This window comes from Plecotus auritus (assembly GCF_963455305.1).
Source record: "Plecotus auritus genome assembly, chromosome: 3".
Classification (NCBI taxonomy): domain Eukaryota; kingdom Metazoa; phylum Chordata; class Mammalia; order Chiroptera; family Vespertilionidae; genus Plecotus; species Plecotus auritus.
In genome coordinates, this window is record NC_137772.1 from 59,161,613 (window position 1) to 59,177,862 (window position 16,250).

Here is a 16,250-nt window from a genome sequence, read left to right on the forward strand (position 1 = left end):
ACTTCAAGTGCTCAACAGTCACATGTGGCTAATGACTACCATTAACCATCGAGATCTAAAAGATTCTATCCCTCTGACCAGAAGAGGATGAAAGGCAGGGAAGAAGATAGCCATTTATCCTTTTTTCTCAGATAATATAAACACAGCTAAAAGATAGCTTTGGTTAAAGAAGGCCGGAAATAAATCCACCTGCCCTTACATGCCTCCTTGCCTGATTTAAGATTAATGCCTTGCTTAGTGTCAGAATTTGATGTGGTCCAAGGGTGGGGAAATGCACATCCATCTAATCTATTCCATGTGGAACTCCTGAGAAATACAGAGGGAATTTTCTTGTTTCAAACTTATGTACTATGAGCACATGAGCATTGTTTTGACTAATAACAATTCAAACTTATGTATTATGAGCACATAGGCATTGTTTTGACTAATAACAATTCAATTCAAACAATAAGAAGCATAGTTTAAAATAACTTTTATGAACAAAACAAGGAAAAAACACATTTAACTTTAAGTTAGTTCATATAGGACCAAAAAATTCATAAATAGCTTATTCATAAAGAACCCACTTTAGAAATGTAGACCTTCAATGAAAAGTTCCCTACATTCAGTTCCTTCTAAGTATCAATTTAATCAGCATCAGCAAAACACACATCGTTTTCTGAATGTTTTAAGGTCAATTCTTTCTTCAAAGGAAATCCTAACATATAAAAGCCCAGGGTCCATAACATCCAAAACAATCGAAGGCTCTACCAACCAGAAGTCAGTCCTGCAGTCAGTGCTGGGTCACCACAGCAACTCAGGGGACTGCGGATCAGGCCGAGAAAGAGGCCCAAAGAGAGGGTCTGATCCACAGGCCTCCATGGCAGCTGTTGATCAGCTGTTGCCTCTCTCTTTTTCTCCAGGCTTCGCCAGCAGCCGCACCTCTCTTTCTCTCCGGCCTTCGCGGGGGCTGCTGATCAGCCCCACCTCTCTGATCAGGCCCAGAGATAGGCCCAGAGATGCTGACTGGCATAAACCAATCAGAACCAAATCTGGGTGAACTGTGAGGAGCCAATGGCTGCCTAGGAGGTGGAGCTTTTGACGCTGACTGGCATAGAAACTGACCAATCAGAACCAAATTGGCTGGCAGGGGATGGCAGTTGGGGGTGAGATCAGAGTGGCAGGGGAGGGCAGTTAGGGATGATTAGGCAGGCAGAGGCAGTTAGGGGAGATCAGGCCAGCAGGGGAGAGCAGTTGGGGGCTAGATCAGGCCAGCAGTGAAGGGCAGTTGGGGGCAAAATCAGGCCGGCAGGGGAGGGCAGTTGGAGGCAACCAGGCCAGCAGGGGAGGGTAGTTGGGGGTAAGATCAGGCTGGCAGGGGAGGGCAGTTAGGGGCGATCAGGCAGGCAGGCAGAGGCAGTTAGGGGCAATCAGGCAGGCAGGCAGGTGAGCGATTAGGAGCCAGTGGTTCCAGATTGTGAGAGGGATGTCCAACTGCCTGTTTAGGGATTGGGTCTAAACCGGCAGTTGGACACCCCAAGGGGTCCCCGATTGGAGAGGGTGCAGTCTGGGCTGAGGAACCACCCCCCCCCCCCGCTGTGCATGAATTTCGTGCACCGGGCCACTAATACTATATAAAAGCCAAACATGTAAAATCAAAGCTCCCTTCCCGCCCCCACCATCTTATGGTAACTGAGTGAATCTGCTACAGCTACATAGAGCATTGTTGGAAAAACACCCACTAACAGCTATCATTTAGAATAATAGGGGCATAAAATTAAGTTAAGCATTTAGGGAAATGCAAAAGTTTTTTGGGGGAGTGGGGGGAAGAAAAGGCAGTCATTTAAGAAACTTAAAATATATCTCTGAAGAGACAGAACTAAAACCAAATACATAAAAAAAAAATTAGAGAACAATTATGGGGGGTTGAAGGTAATGTAAAAGTTGTTTAAAGAAGGGGTGTTCTGGTCTCTTTAATCCTTAACTTCTAATGTAGACTGACTTTATAAGTAGACTAAGTTAGCATTAGCAGATATATCATGGTTTAAGCAGCAAAGGGCATGAGCCCCCGACCCCATCCAATAATATCTCCTAAAATTCCTGATTTGGAGCAATTGTCTGGGTGATTTGTATGTTCTGACTGAACATGCACTCATGTGTATACACCCTCTCCACACTAAGGATGAAGGAATGTTGCAGTACATTGGGGTCGGTAGCAAACTGGACCTGACCCTGACTGCTCATATCCCATGGTCCAAAACAGGAACCCTGCCCAAAATCCTCCTGACCTCAGAGCCCAGCTGAGGGAATCTAGTCTTGTCTTTACTTTGATTCATTGCCTCATAGTCTGGGTCCTCCAGCATCAGGGTCCTAAAATTTGTGCACCCTCAATATACCCATCCCCTTAACACTCATCTCTCTCCCCACTCTTTCCAGAGCCTAGAAATCTCAGACCTAAATTCCAACAACTGTGGCTGGATCTCTGTTGTTTGAAACTGCTTCTTCCTAACATTGTCACTTGCCTAAATCTCTACCAGGTATTTTCCAGGGTGTTAGGATGATCTAACTAAGGTATCTGGCTCATCGGTGATGGGTAAAATTGAATTATGAGATCCACATTTCTACCCTGTTATTTTCTTTCTCCTTTACCATGCCCTAAGCACCCTTCAAAAAGATGTTTTTTATTGTTGACAGTATTACAGATGTCCCCCATTTCCTCCACCCCTCTCCACCCTTCACCCAGTCCCTGCCCTACCCCAGACCTTCATCACACTATTGTTTGTGTCCATGGGTTATGCATATTTGCATATAAGTTATTTGGTTAATCTCTTTCTTGCCAGGGCCGACCAGCAGCCCCTGAATGACAGATGAACAGATTACTCCGACACAGTTTCACTGTGAAAGAGAAGGCTAAGGGACGGCCCAGCTGAAGAAGCCAGGCAGCCTCGATTGCCTGCCTCATTAGGCTTTTATTGGAATTTTTATATTTAGATACAATCAGTAGGGTGAGTAATCTTGGGAGGACACATGTGTTTACATTGTCCTCTAGGCAAGGGCATCCAGGGGTTAAGCATAAGGATTCCAGTAAACACCCGGGGTCTGCACATGCACAGACTTGTTTGGAAAGGTCAAGGAATAATTAGGGGCACAGCCTTCAACACTCCCCTAAGTCTCCCCTAAGTCGGAATTCCAATAAACAGGGCAGGCAGCCTTCCACACACTTCCCTTTTCTCAGAATGTCCTCCTTACAACTTTCCAACCAAGTCTCATGTGCTCCCCAACACTTTCTGTCCCACTCACCGTCCTCCCCTCTGAGATCTGTCAGTGTGTTCCTTGCATCCATGCCTCTAGACCTATTTTGTTTGTCAGTTTATTTTGTTCATTAGATTCCACATATAGTGGGATCATGTGATATTTACCTTTCTCTGCCTGGCTTATTTTGCTTAGCATAATAATCTCCAGGTCCATCTATGCTGTCCCAAAGGGTAAGAAGTCCTTCTTTTTTATAGCTATATAGAATTTCACTGTGTAAATGTACCACAGCTTTTTCATCCACTTATCTACTAGTGCAGTGGTCAGCAAACTGCGGCTCATGAGCTGCGGTTTGCCGCTCTGTTGACTAATGAGTTTGCCAACCACTGTACTAGTGGGTACTTGGGCTGTTTCCAAATCTTGGCTATTGTAAATAATGCTGCTATAAACATAGGGGTGCATATATGCTTTCTGATTGGTGTTTTGGGTTTCTTAGAATATATTCCCAGAATTGGGGTCACTGGGTCAAATGACAGTTCCATTTTTAATTTTTTGAGGAAACTTCATACTATTCTCCATAATGGCTGTACCAACCTGCATTCCCACCAGCAGTATACTAAGGTTCCCCTTTCTCAATATCCTCACCCTCACTTACTGATGGTAGCCATTCTGGCAGGTGTGAGGTGATACCTCATTGTAGTTTTAATTTACATCTCTCTGATGATTAGTGACATTGAGCATTTTTTATATGTCTACTGGACATCTGTATGTCCTCACAAAGATGATGTTTTATATGTATTTTTATTGATTTCAGAGATGAAGGGAGAGGGAGAGAAAGACAGAAACATCAATGATGAGAGAGAATCATAGATCAGCTGCCTCCTGAACACCCGCTACTGGGGATCAAGCCCGCAATCCGGGCATGTGCTCCCGGCTGGAATCAAACCTGGGACCCTTCAGTCCACAGGCCGATGCTCCATCCACTGAGCTAAGCCGGCTAGGGCACAAAGATGATTTTCTCAGCTTTTCTACAGCTCCTATTCTTCCCTACTAGACAGCACCCCCCATTCTTTATTGCCTATTGCTTGGCGCTATCTTCATTCTCCTCTCTATTACCATGTACTTGTCCATTTTCTAGAGTTGGCCCTTCTCCCGTCTATTTTTATCTTACTGCAAGCCCTCTCCCTGAACTCTACCATAAAAATGCTTCTCTTGAAAGCTTATAATTCTCCAGAGCTCCCTATTAAATGGATATATACCTAGGAGTAATAGTTTCTTTTTTTTTTTTCTTTCTATCAGTTAATATCATAACTGGCATCTACTTCAAGGCAAAAGCTAGTAGTAGTAGGAGTTGAATATGCACAGGCAGAATTTCACATTAAACACCATTAAGACACAGATTATAGTATTACTAGTGGCCTGGTGCATGGATTCATGCACATTGAAAGGAAATTAATTAGAAAAAATATTTTAATATCGCTATTTGCCCTTTCTCTATAATAGAAGTGTCAGAGATGAAAGAAAATTAGTAAAATGTATACAAAAATAATATATAAATTGATTAATAAATAAACAATAACAACATGATATAACAACAACAAAGACATGATGTAAAAAACAAAAACATGATATAAAAGCAACAAAAACATGATATAAAAACAACACTGATAAAAACAATGATTGATAAATTGATTAAACTTATTCTACTATCTCCCTGTATAGCACATTAAGAGTAAAAACACTTTCAGAGTGCTTGACCAATTTCCCTTGTGATGAGCTATTTACAAATTTAACTTTGTCACATGCTCTTCAAACTCGAGAGAAAGCAACATGTAACTGACCATATCTGAAACGGGTTCAGGTAGGAATATTCCTACTCTGTCTGGATTGGTGCCAGTAAGAGTTTTATATGTATTGCGCATGTGCGAGTCAATGTTTATTTTTAAATTGCCAGTGCGTGTCATATGTACCGGCCGGTGGGTTGGACAGTCGGATGGATGGTCGGTCACTTAGCCTTTTATATATATAGACAATACAGAGTAGGATGAAGATTCAGGAATGATTTAGAACAAGTGTTTGATAAATGACTAGTATATATGGCTTAACATACTCTATCAGGAAAGATAGGATTCTCAGAAAACAAACTGATGAACTCAATGAATTCTAGGAATCTTTATAGTCTAGATATCAACATTAATTAACTCAAGCGATTTCCAAATATCTTTTATATTAAAAGGTATATATTTCAGTAATGATATAAAAAGGTGTTTAATAAACAATGTAATTGCCCAGTGATAATGTCACTCCCTCATCAGTTTTGCTTACTAGTATGAGCTGCAAATAGCCAACTGACTGCTAGATCAAATTACTGAGATTTAGTTATATAATTTAATACCTACCCCAAAAATACCTAATAAATTAATAATAGTTGTGTTTTATGCCCTACTTTATGAAATGAGAAAGAAGAAATTCACTTTTTAAAAATTTATAATTATCTAACCCAACTTCAGTATCACTATTACATGTTAGGAAAGAATCCATTTTCACAAATACAGTGGCACTTGCTGTCAATCAGGGATAAAACTAGTGTGTAGAAAGGGTGTTTAAAGGTCATGGGAGGTAATCAACCAAAGACTTTGTATGCATATATGCATAACCCATGGATGCAGACAGTGGGGTGGTGAGGGCCTGGGGCATGTGGGGTGGTGGTAGGAGGGGGGGCTGGAGGGGGTTGAATGGGGAAAAAAGGAGACACATGTAATACTTTCAGCATAAAGATATTAAAAAAGAATAAAGGTCAAAGAATCATCATAATTTTCTTTTCTGTCTTTTCATCCTCCCAAGTTGGCCAGCTGATTGTTTGAGAGAACCAGCAGAGGGAGCACCAACCGTTGTTTTTTTGCCTATGTGCCGTTAAAACAAAAGGGACTGTCTTTTCTTTGTGGATTTTCAGACACTTTATCAAGATTGGCAAAACACTTAGGAAGTACAAATATTTGTGACTGCTAAATTTTCTCATTAACTATTTATATTAAATCAGTATTGAAACATTTTCTTTATTAATATTTTAATTATGAAAGAAGTACATGTGTGTTGTACAAAGCAAAACAAATTAGAAAAAAGTTTAAAATTTAATAATCTTCTGCCTCCCCTTAAGACCCTGTGTATTATACTTTCATATCCTTCTTATTAAAACAAGAAAAAAATAATAATTCCTTTTGCATATATTGACTTTTATTTTATTTTTCCCATCACCATTTATCCCCACTATGCCCTCTAATAATTCTTAATTTATATATATATATATATATATATATATATATCCCCATGTAGTTTTTTACTTGCTTGTTTTTTTTCTTTAATGGATTCATACTAAAAAAGCCTATCTTTAGGTAGCAAAATAGCATGAAACATCCATGAATATACAGTGGATTCAATAGGAAATATTATGTAAACACAATGTCACATCATGTAAAAACCATGTACATACAGATGAAAAACATACAAAACTGAAATAAGATCACTGTCTTCCAAATGAAAAATATTTAAACACATATTAATAGATGTGTCACTCTGGAAAAACAAGCAAGCTGGAATATACACTGCCCTTCTGAAGAAGGCCAAGAGGAATATTATGTTAATTAATATCTGGTTAGCAATTTATATTATCAATCTCTTCACAAAACAAAATGAGGACAAGACAACAGCAATAAAACTCAACCAGTCAAGGCTTTTTTTAAAATGAAATATATTAAAATGCATTCTTCAATATTTCACATATTCTAATTGAAGTAAGGGACCAAATTTCTTTCCACTCAAAAACACACTCTACTGCACAATTTAACTGAAAAAGAAAAAGGATACAGCCATAGACAGCCAGAAGAGGTGCTCCATCCCATCCCGTTGACAGAACCCTTGAATTTTGCTATGGCTTTCTACCCTTATCCAACCCCATCTTGTTGCAAAGAGAACCTTCTAAATAAGTGGTCTAGGGCTCAGACACCCATCTAGCCAGCTAGTAGTTATCTCTGAAGGTTTATCTTTCTGAACCCAATACATTGGCAGAAGCTTCGATAACCCTGACTGTCACTCCCCATCCATTCAACTCAAAGTGCCTTCCTTTCTTTCTCTCTCTGTATACCCACTTTGTACACAACCTATTAGAGATGTTCTTCATCTTTGCCAACTTATATAGCTTGATCTAATAGTATGTGGCTATGTAGGAAACACTGCAGGGGTAGAGGGAAAGGGAGAGGGAGACAGAGAGAGAAAGAGAGAAAAAGAGCAAAAGAAAAGGGTTTGAGAAAAAAAAAAAAAAACTGACCAGGGTAGGAGGGGAAACCCCCTACATAGGGAATTATAGAGAGAATTATTTCTGGTAGTGGAGAGCAACTAGGCAGCTGTGACTTCCTTTCCATGTCCCCAAAGGCCAGAATAGATCATTCTTTTTTGCTTCTTTTTCCTTTTGCTAAGGGCTTTAAGCACTAAAATACCTTTCAATAATCACACCTTCGTGATAAAATAAGAGAACACTGCATAATGATTCTCACTTGAGAGATGAGAAAAACTGAGGAATGGGGAGGTCAAAAGCCTGGCTCAATGTCACAGGAAAGGCAGTTGCAAAGTCAGGATAAGACCCAGGGTTCTTGACTCCAGCCCTTTACTTTATCCCCAAAGTCAACACAGGCAGTCTAGATTTGTTATCTCGCCCCCTTCTGTCTCAAAGGCTGAGTGACAAAGAGTGCTTAGTGTGATACTGAGTGTAAATGACAGCACAGGAAGTCCATTCTCAGGGCAAGCTGCAAGACTGGCAGCTGAACGGGAGGCCAGAAAGCAAGTCTGTACAGAGCACTTTCAGTCTACACTCGCTATCTCGCCCCTGCTGTGGCCGAAGTCCACAGGGCCAAGGGGAGGAGTTGTGAGGCTGCATGAGGACACCAGCAGGTCCCAAGTCCACTTAACTCATCAATTTCTGATCATCTCTTAGCAACACAAAAGGCTGTGGCATCATGAGAAAGAGACAAATACCTACAGAACTAGATGTTTTTTTATTATTTTAAATATCATATTGATATTATAATTCACTTGTGAATTAGAGAATCATTTATGAACCATGCATAAAATTGCTGTGCAAAGTTTCAGGAAACACTGTTTTCTGACATGGTACTCACCTCAGAATTCAACTCCTTGAAACATGTTAATACAGTTCTCAAGGAATTCCATCCAGTCACGTATCACATGTTTGAAGCTGAAAGGCTGAAAGTAAAGAAGTGTTACATCAAAACAGGTTCAGTATGAATATCAGCCATATAAGGAAGAAACATTTATATGAAAACCACACCTACTGCTGAATTCAAAGTTGTATCAGCCAAGATCATAGTATATATGCAAAGTGCGTAAGTCTAGCTGTATAGCAAAAGATTGCTTTATTTGTGTTATTATGGCATTGTCATTTACTGCAAAAATAAAGAAAAAAATGGAAAAAGGAAAGACTAGAAATAGAAAAGAAGCTGACAGTGACCCAATTCTAATGTAAATTGAATTTCATTATTATCTTTCTGTAAACATAACTTTCTTTGCAAGTAATTTACAAATAGATCATCTCTTTAACATAATGGAGGAAAATAATCTTATCACACATAGGACAACATCCAATTTACAATTTTTTATATAATGCTAAATTGTGACCAACAATTCTTGTTTTTATTTATTAAATGGTGATCAAATTATCCTGTGAAAGAGATGTTTTATATAACTTAGTATCTCATCTTATCATTGACTGTTTGCCCTAGCTGGTTTGGCTCAGTGGATAGAGCGCTGGCCTGCGGACTGAAGAGTCCTGGGTTCGATTCTGGTCAAGGGCACAGGCCTGGATTGCAGGTTTGATCCCCAGTGGGGGGCATGCAGGAGGCAACCAATCAATGATTCTGTCTCATCATTGATGTTTCTATCTCTCTGTTCCTCTCCCTTCCTGTCTGAAATCAATAAAAATATATTTAAAAAAAAAACACAAACATTGACTGTTTAAATAAATTGACTGAACTAGACATATTTAAAATCTGACAGATACTTGAATATATTTCTTTTTTAATTCTTAAAGTCCACAAGTTGTGAAAACCTAATCTCTTAAGTTATATACTCTGATATTTTCACTTAGGATGGATTTCTGTTTGAATACCAGCCTCTATTAAGTAAAGAGAAAGAGCAATCATCACAGAAGGTAATTGTTTTATATTGTATACTTATATTTCTAATTATCGGTAAGGTCAATCAGATGTTGGCAGATTTTTCCAGAATCTGGAAAGCAAACACATTCAAGGAGGGAAAGATGCACACCAAGAAAAACACAAAGACAAGCACAAAGAGACACAAAGAGATAGAAAAAGTCCAAAATGTGCTTCCTTAAAATACCAGACTACTTCAGTGAGGACATATGCACCAGCTTGGGGTTCCTAAATCAACAGACTGAAGAAAAACTGCCTTGTCATCACAACTCCAAAATATATGGATCTCATGAGAAACAACTACGTGGAGCTGTACATCTAAATCCCAAATCCCTGTGGAAGAAAACAAATTTTAGCTGTACAGTGAACAGAGCGACTTGAACAATAAGTTAGAAACTACACCAAACACATTCTAAGAACGAGAGACGCTAAACTCATTTTCCTTTCAAAAGTGGGGAGAGAATAGATAAGGGCCGCTCACTGCAGCAAACAGAATGCAAAAAGGAAAAGGCTAAATAAAAAAGACCGATGAAAGCATAACATTAAAAAGAGAAGTGTTTAGCTGTTAAATCATCCAAATTGCTTTGCCAAATTTTGACATGCTTGATTTCCTGTAGTAAAAATCTCTCTCTCCTCTCTCCTTTTTTTTTTTTTTTGTCTTTGAAAAAAAAAAAAAGTGAGGAAAAATAACCAGCTGTTCCTTGTATAGTTCAGGAAACAAGTTTGATTTATTACTTTAAGGTTATTTTTGAATAAGCTGCTTGTGGCAGCCAGAGTGCAAGAAAAGTCACTGAGGCCTGTCCACTTGAAGGGCTCAAACTGTTTCCTGAACAGCCCTTCTTCACTCCGCACCTCCGACGGCTATTATTGACAACGTGTGACTGGGGCCTTCCAGGATTTTAAAACAGCAGGGGTCCCGGCCGAACAATCGGGCTGTCAATTACCTTTTCCCCTGTTGTGAAAAAGGGGCCCAAGACAATGCCACTTCTCAGCGGGGAGCTGTGCAGCTCCGAGTACGTAACCCACGCTTGCTCCGTGCAGCATTCAAAACTCAGTAAATGGTCGGTGCCTTCACTTTTGTCTGTGAGTGTCAGTTTGAACCAGAATCACTGCAAGGTAGATGTCTCCATGGAAGGATTTTTAAGTTCTTGATAGGGCAAAATTGACTCTATACATTGTTATCTCTAGGCTTTGTGGATTTTTTTTTTTTTTCTAAAACCCAAACGGGTACAAAGAGCACCCCCCCCCCCGTATCCCCCCGCTCCCAGCCCCCTTCTGTAGGCTTGTCCTCCAGGAACGCCCAGCCCTCTCTACCTATATTGAGGCTTTAAAAACTTCCTGTAGGCATTGATGACTTGCTGTGAGGACTGTCCATCATCCCGCGCCTTTGTCCGGCAGTCACTTCCATTCCCAATTTGACTGACTGAGGAAGCCCGAGTTATTTGTAAGGAACAACAAGGCTTTTCATTCATAATTTTAGTAGGAGGACCGGGTGCTAATGACTGAGCTTGAATAACTAGGCAATGTGGTATTCAGGGCAGGAAGAAGCCCAACCGGCTGCCAAAGGAAGGGAAGAGAGGATGTAGGTGAAAAGTGCCTGGGCAAAATTAGCCGAACAGTGATATGAGGATCACCCTGTATACAAACAAAAAGTTTTTAAAAGGTGAGACGATCCAAAAGATGGAAGCAGGAAGGAGGGCAGGGAAAGTCTAACAGGATTTCATTAGCTTTGGGGTCAAGTTACAGGGCAGAGTTTACAGAATCCGAAACCCATAAAGTGTCTACAGAGGAAGTGATCTTTTCTTCCTCTGCTGGTTCTCCTACAAAAACAAAAAAGTTTAAAAAAAAAAGGAAAACTGGTTTTCACCCTCTTTGGCTACCTTTCATATGTTCAGACAAAGAGTTTATTTTCCAGGGTCCTCAGATTGACAATCAAGCCTGGGTTCCACAGGGCATACTTTGGGGGTCTGTAGCCAATTTTATGTGCATGCAGCATAAATATAATATATAATAATTTTACATACTTGCTGCTTCCAGGGAGGATGTGTAAAAATGTACATTTCTGGTTGAATTTAACTGTATAGCGAAGTAATATGAATTTTTTTTTTTTTTGCTAAAATAAAATTGTGCTTTGGAGTTTTTAAGAAATTAAAAGCATCATATTAAAAAATTTAAAATGCATGATTTTTACACAGACTTATACAGAATAATGCAAAATAACAATGTTGCACATTTTTAATCTATTGCAAATTAGCAGAAGGATACAAACTGCTCTTTTCAAAACAGATTCCATTCGTGAAGAATGCTTCATTCATCATTAGAAGATTTTTACTATGTCTGCTGTTAAATAAAGTCAAATAAAGGTTAAATTGAACTATAACAACTGCTGATTTATGTAGAGATCGGCAAAAATAAATTGTCAGGCAATGGGACTCTTTAGTTCTGTCTTGGTTGAATCACTTAGGACTATTGGTCTTCGAAGCACTTAGGGCTACTGAGGCCCAAGGTCAAAGTTCAGACTCTGGCTGGGTGTTTACTTAGCTCCATTTTCCTAGGTCATAAACTGACACAAAAACCTTCTTAAAAACTGAGGATTTAACTACAACCACTATGCAGTTAAAATCCTTGATTTCATTTCAGCCTGACAACCATTCTGTTCCGAGCAGTGAGGAAACTGAGGTATGGAGGAACTCCAGTACTTTCCATCTATTTCCACCTGAGTACCCAACAAAGGCAAAGGACAGACAACATATTCTCAGTGTTCCAAAACTAACCCAAAAGTTTCAATGGGATTTCTTCTCTTCGTTGTGTTGTTGTTATTGTTATTATTGGCTTGTGTTTTAAGAATGTATGTGGATTGAAATAGTTAGGTGGACCATGTTTATCTTGAGGCTTCCTGTGTCCCCTGGTATATCTCCACAAATCCTTAGGTTTTTGGTGGGGTTTTTTTCCAGCTTTATTGAGGTGTGTGTGATTGACATATAAAATTGTACTATATTTAAAGTGTACAAAATGATGATTTGATATATGTATACATTTTTAAGTGATTGCCACAACAAATTAATCAGTACATCTATTATCTCACATAGTTCCTTGTGTGTGTGCATAAGAACCCTTAAGATCTCTCTTAGCAAATTTCAAGTATATGATACAGTATTATTACTATAGTCACCATGCTGTATATTAGATCCTCAAAACTTATTCATCCTGGAACTGAAAGTTGGTATCCTTTTACCAACCTCTTCCCATTTCACCTCTCCGTTAGCCTCTGGCAACGACCATTATACCCTCTGTTCTAGAAGTTTAAATCCTTAGATTTTTGAGAACAGCATTAAGTAACAGCATTAAGACTTAGAATTAATGATTGGTTGAGAGTTCTATCATATCCTGGTGAGTCTAGATTCAAAAGCAAGTGATCACTATGTTCTTCCATCCACCACCCCTGGGGACCCACAGCTCAGGCCCCAGTCCCACGAATGACAAACAGATGCCATGATTGGCCAGGCCGATGCCCAGACCAAACCATGAAGTAAGCATATGGTCTTTTTCACCTCGACTTCCCTTTCAACTGCCTTTATCCTCTCAGGTGGAGGTCAGTGTTAATAATTGGTTCTCTGGGATACACAGGATTTGGTGATTTCTGTGTTGTAAAATAAACTCACCATGGCTGATTTTCAAACCTATCATCATTAAATGTGGAGATGAGACAAGATATCATTAGTCAGCTCTTTCAAACAAGAGTGAGACTGTTGCAACATCTTCATCTATCCATACTTTGTTTAGTGTCTACTCCATTTTCTATTCTTATTCTCAGTGAGCTATGAATCTCTATTATGGCTTCATTATAATAATATAAAGACATTCATTTATTGAGGACTTATTACAAACCAGACCTCCTCTAAAGCTCTACATGTATTATTCATGTAATCCTCACATTGATGCTCAGAAATAGGAAATATTTTTATCTCCACCTATGGGTGAGGAAACTACAACAGTGGGAGATTTAATCTATAATAATAAAAGGGTAATATGCTAATTAGACCGGATGTCCTTCCGGACTACCTTCTGGATGAAGCTGGGGCTGTGAGGGAAGACTGGGTCCCGGGTGCCAGAGGGAAGCCTTTGCCAGCAGCCAGGGGAAGGAAGGCCTACTCTTGCACGAATTTCGTGCATCAGGCCTCTAGTTTTTATATAAGGCCCCCTCCCAGGTTAATGTAAATCAGATTCTAGTGAAGGATCACGTCATCTGATTTTTTCTAATCTCCCCATATAATTATTTTTTTTAATTTATTGATTGATTTGTTTAAGAGAGAGAGAAACAGCAAATTGTTATTCCACTTATATATGCATTCATTAGTTGATACTTGTATGTGCCCTGATCAGAAATTGAACCTGAAACCTTGGTGTATTAGGAAGACACTCTAACCAACTGGGCTGCCAGCCAAGACTCCCCATGTAATTCTAATGTGCAGCTGGGGTTTGAGAACCACTGATCTAGAAAACAAAGAAAGAACAATTGCTATTTGAAAAAATATATAATAACTTTCCAATTAAAAGTGGCTAACTACATGTTAGGTCTTGGATAAAGCTCAATTCACACTTGTATTTGGTTATGCAGACACACACACCATACATGAAAAACCTCTGGAGAGATTAATAAAGTGAGAATGCAGACAATCTTGAGGATATGATGCAGTTTTTCTAAAAAAAATATTCTAATATAAATATCTCAATAAGGTAGGTATTAGTAGATTTTGAAATGACTAGCTTTAATTTCAAATATTCTTATACTAGAGGCCTGGTGCACGAAATTCATGCATTGGGGGGGGTGTCCCTCAGCCCAGCCTGTACCCTCTCCAATCTGGGACCCCTCGAGGGATATCCGACTGCCTGTTTAGGCCCAATCCCACCCCCAACTGCTCTCCCCTGCTGGCTCAGTCACCCCAACTGCCCTCCCTTGTCAGCCTGGTCACCACCAGGATTGGGCCTAAACAGGCAATCGAACATCCCTCTCACAATTCAGGACTGCTGGCTGCCAACCGCTTACCTGCCTGCCTGCCTGATTGCCCCTAACCACTTCTACCTGCCAGCCTGATCTCCCCCTAAACACTCCCCTGCCAGCTTGATCAATGCCTAACTGCTCCCCTGCTGGCCCGATTGCCCCTAACTGCCCTCCCCTGCCAGCCTGGTCACTCCTAATTGCCCTCCCCTGCTGGCCTGGTTACCCCTAACTGCCCTCCCCTGCAGACCTGGTCACTCCCAACTGCCCTCCCCTGAAGGCCTGGTTCCCCTCAACTGCCCTCCCCTGCAAGCCTGGTTGCCCCCAACTTCCCTCCCCTGCAGGCCTGGGTCTCCCCCAATTGTCCTCCCTTGCAGGCCTGGTCACCCCTAACTGCCCTCCCTTGCAGGCCCGGTCGTCCCCAACTGCTCTCCCCTGCAGGCCTGGTCGCCCACAACTGCCCTCCCCTGCTGGCCATCTTGTGGCAGCCATCTTGTGTCCACATGGGGGCAGCCATCTTTGACCACTTGGAGGCGGCCATCTTGTGTGTTGGATTGATGATCAATTTGCATATTACCTCTTTATTATATAGGCTTGTTATTTACTTAATTTGCTTAATTTGAGGTCACCAGATAAACTATAGTATGAGACATACTTATACTTATTTAAACCAACTATTGGTTGTTTATCTGAAATGCAATTGTGACTGAGTGTCCCATATTTTTAGCTCTTTAATCTGGCAACCCTGGCATAATTTGGGGCTAGAATTTTCATGCTTTGAATCAAAACTCAAGTATTATTTTCCTTCATTTCTCACCATCCAAACTTATCCATTCTCCAAATTAGGCTTAGTGATTATGCCAATAAACAACATGTCTTTACTATCTATTTACCAGATTAATTTCCAATGATTTTGATTCTTAATATCAAATTATAAATTCACTACAATGTTCAATATTTTTAAAGTTTGGACTCCAGGGAGCTTTTAAGCAATTGAACACAGCCAGAAACCAGAAATGTATAGATTATTAGGCTTGCGTTTACATACAGATTGAAAATGTCTTTATGGCAAAAGACAAAACAAAACAAAACAATATTAAAAGTAAGTTTGAAAAATAAATGAAAAATAGGGGGTGGCAATATTTGGATTCTAAAATAAGAAAGATGGAAAATCAACAAAAGAGAAGCACCCCAATTTAAAAATGGAAAAAGGATATCAAGTTGAATTCACACACAAAAAAAATGCAAATGTTTAGTAAATATAGGAAAATATACGGAAATTCAGAAGTTAAAGAAATACAAAATGAAACAATGAGATGTTATGATTCACCTATCAGATAAAAATTTTTAACAGATTAAAAATTTTGACAAAACTCACTATTGGTGAGAGTTTTTAAAAAACAGTCCCTCTCATAAACAGGGAATAGAAATCTAAACTGGAATAGTCTTTCAGTGAGCTTGTTAGCAATATTATTAAAATTTTAATAGGCACAAATTTACCTCAAATAAATCCTATTTCTTTGAATGTTTGTCTGGAACAGTGCTCTATTGCTTGTGAGTTACAGTCCTCCTCCAACTCATGAATAATTTGTCCTTGAACAAAGGACATAAAACTCATTACTAAATTGCCTCCGTTTTGTCAGTTGATATGTCCTACGAAGGTAAGACAAATGTGCAAATACATATGAACAAGAATGCTTATCACAGTATTATTTATTCTAGCAAATCAACCTGTCCTCAAGCCCTCAGAAACAGGGAGTCTATCGCTGGCCAGTGTTGCTCTCTGGTTAGAGCAT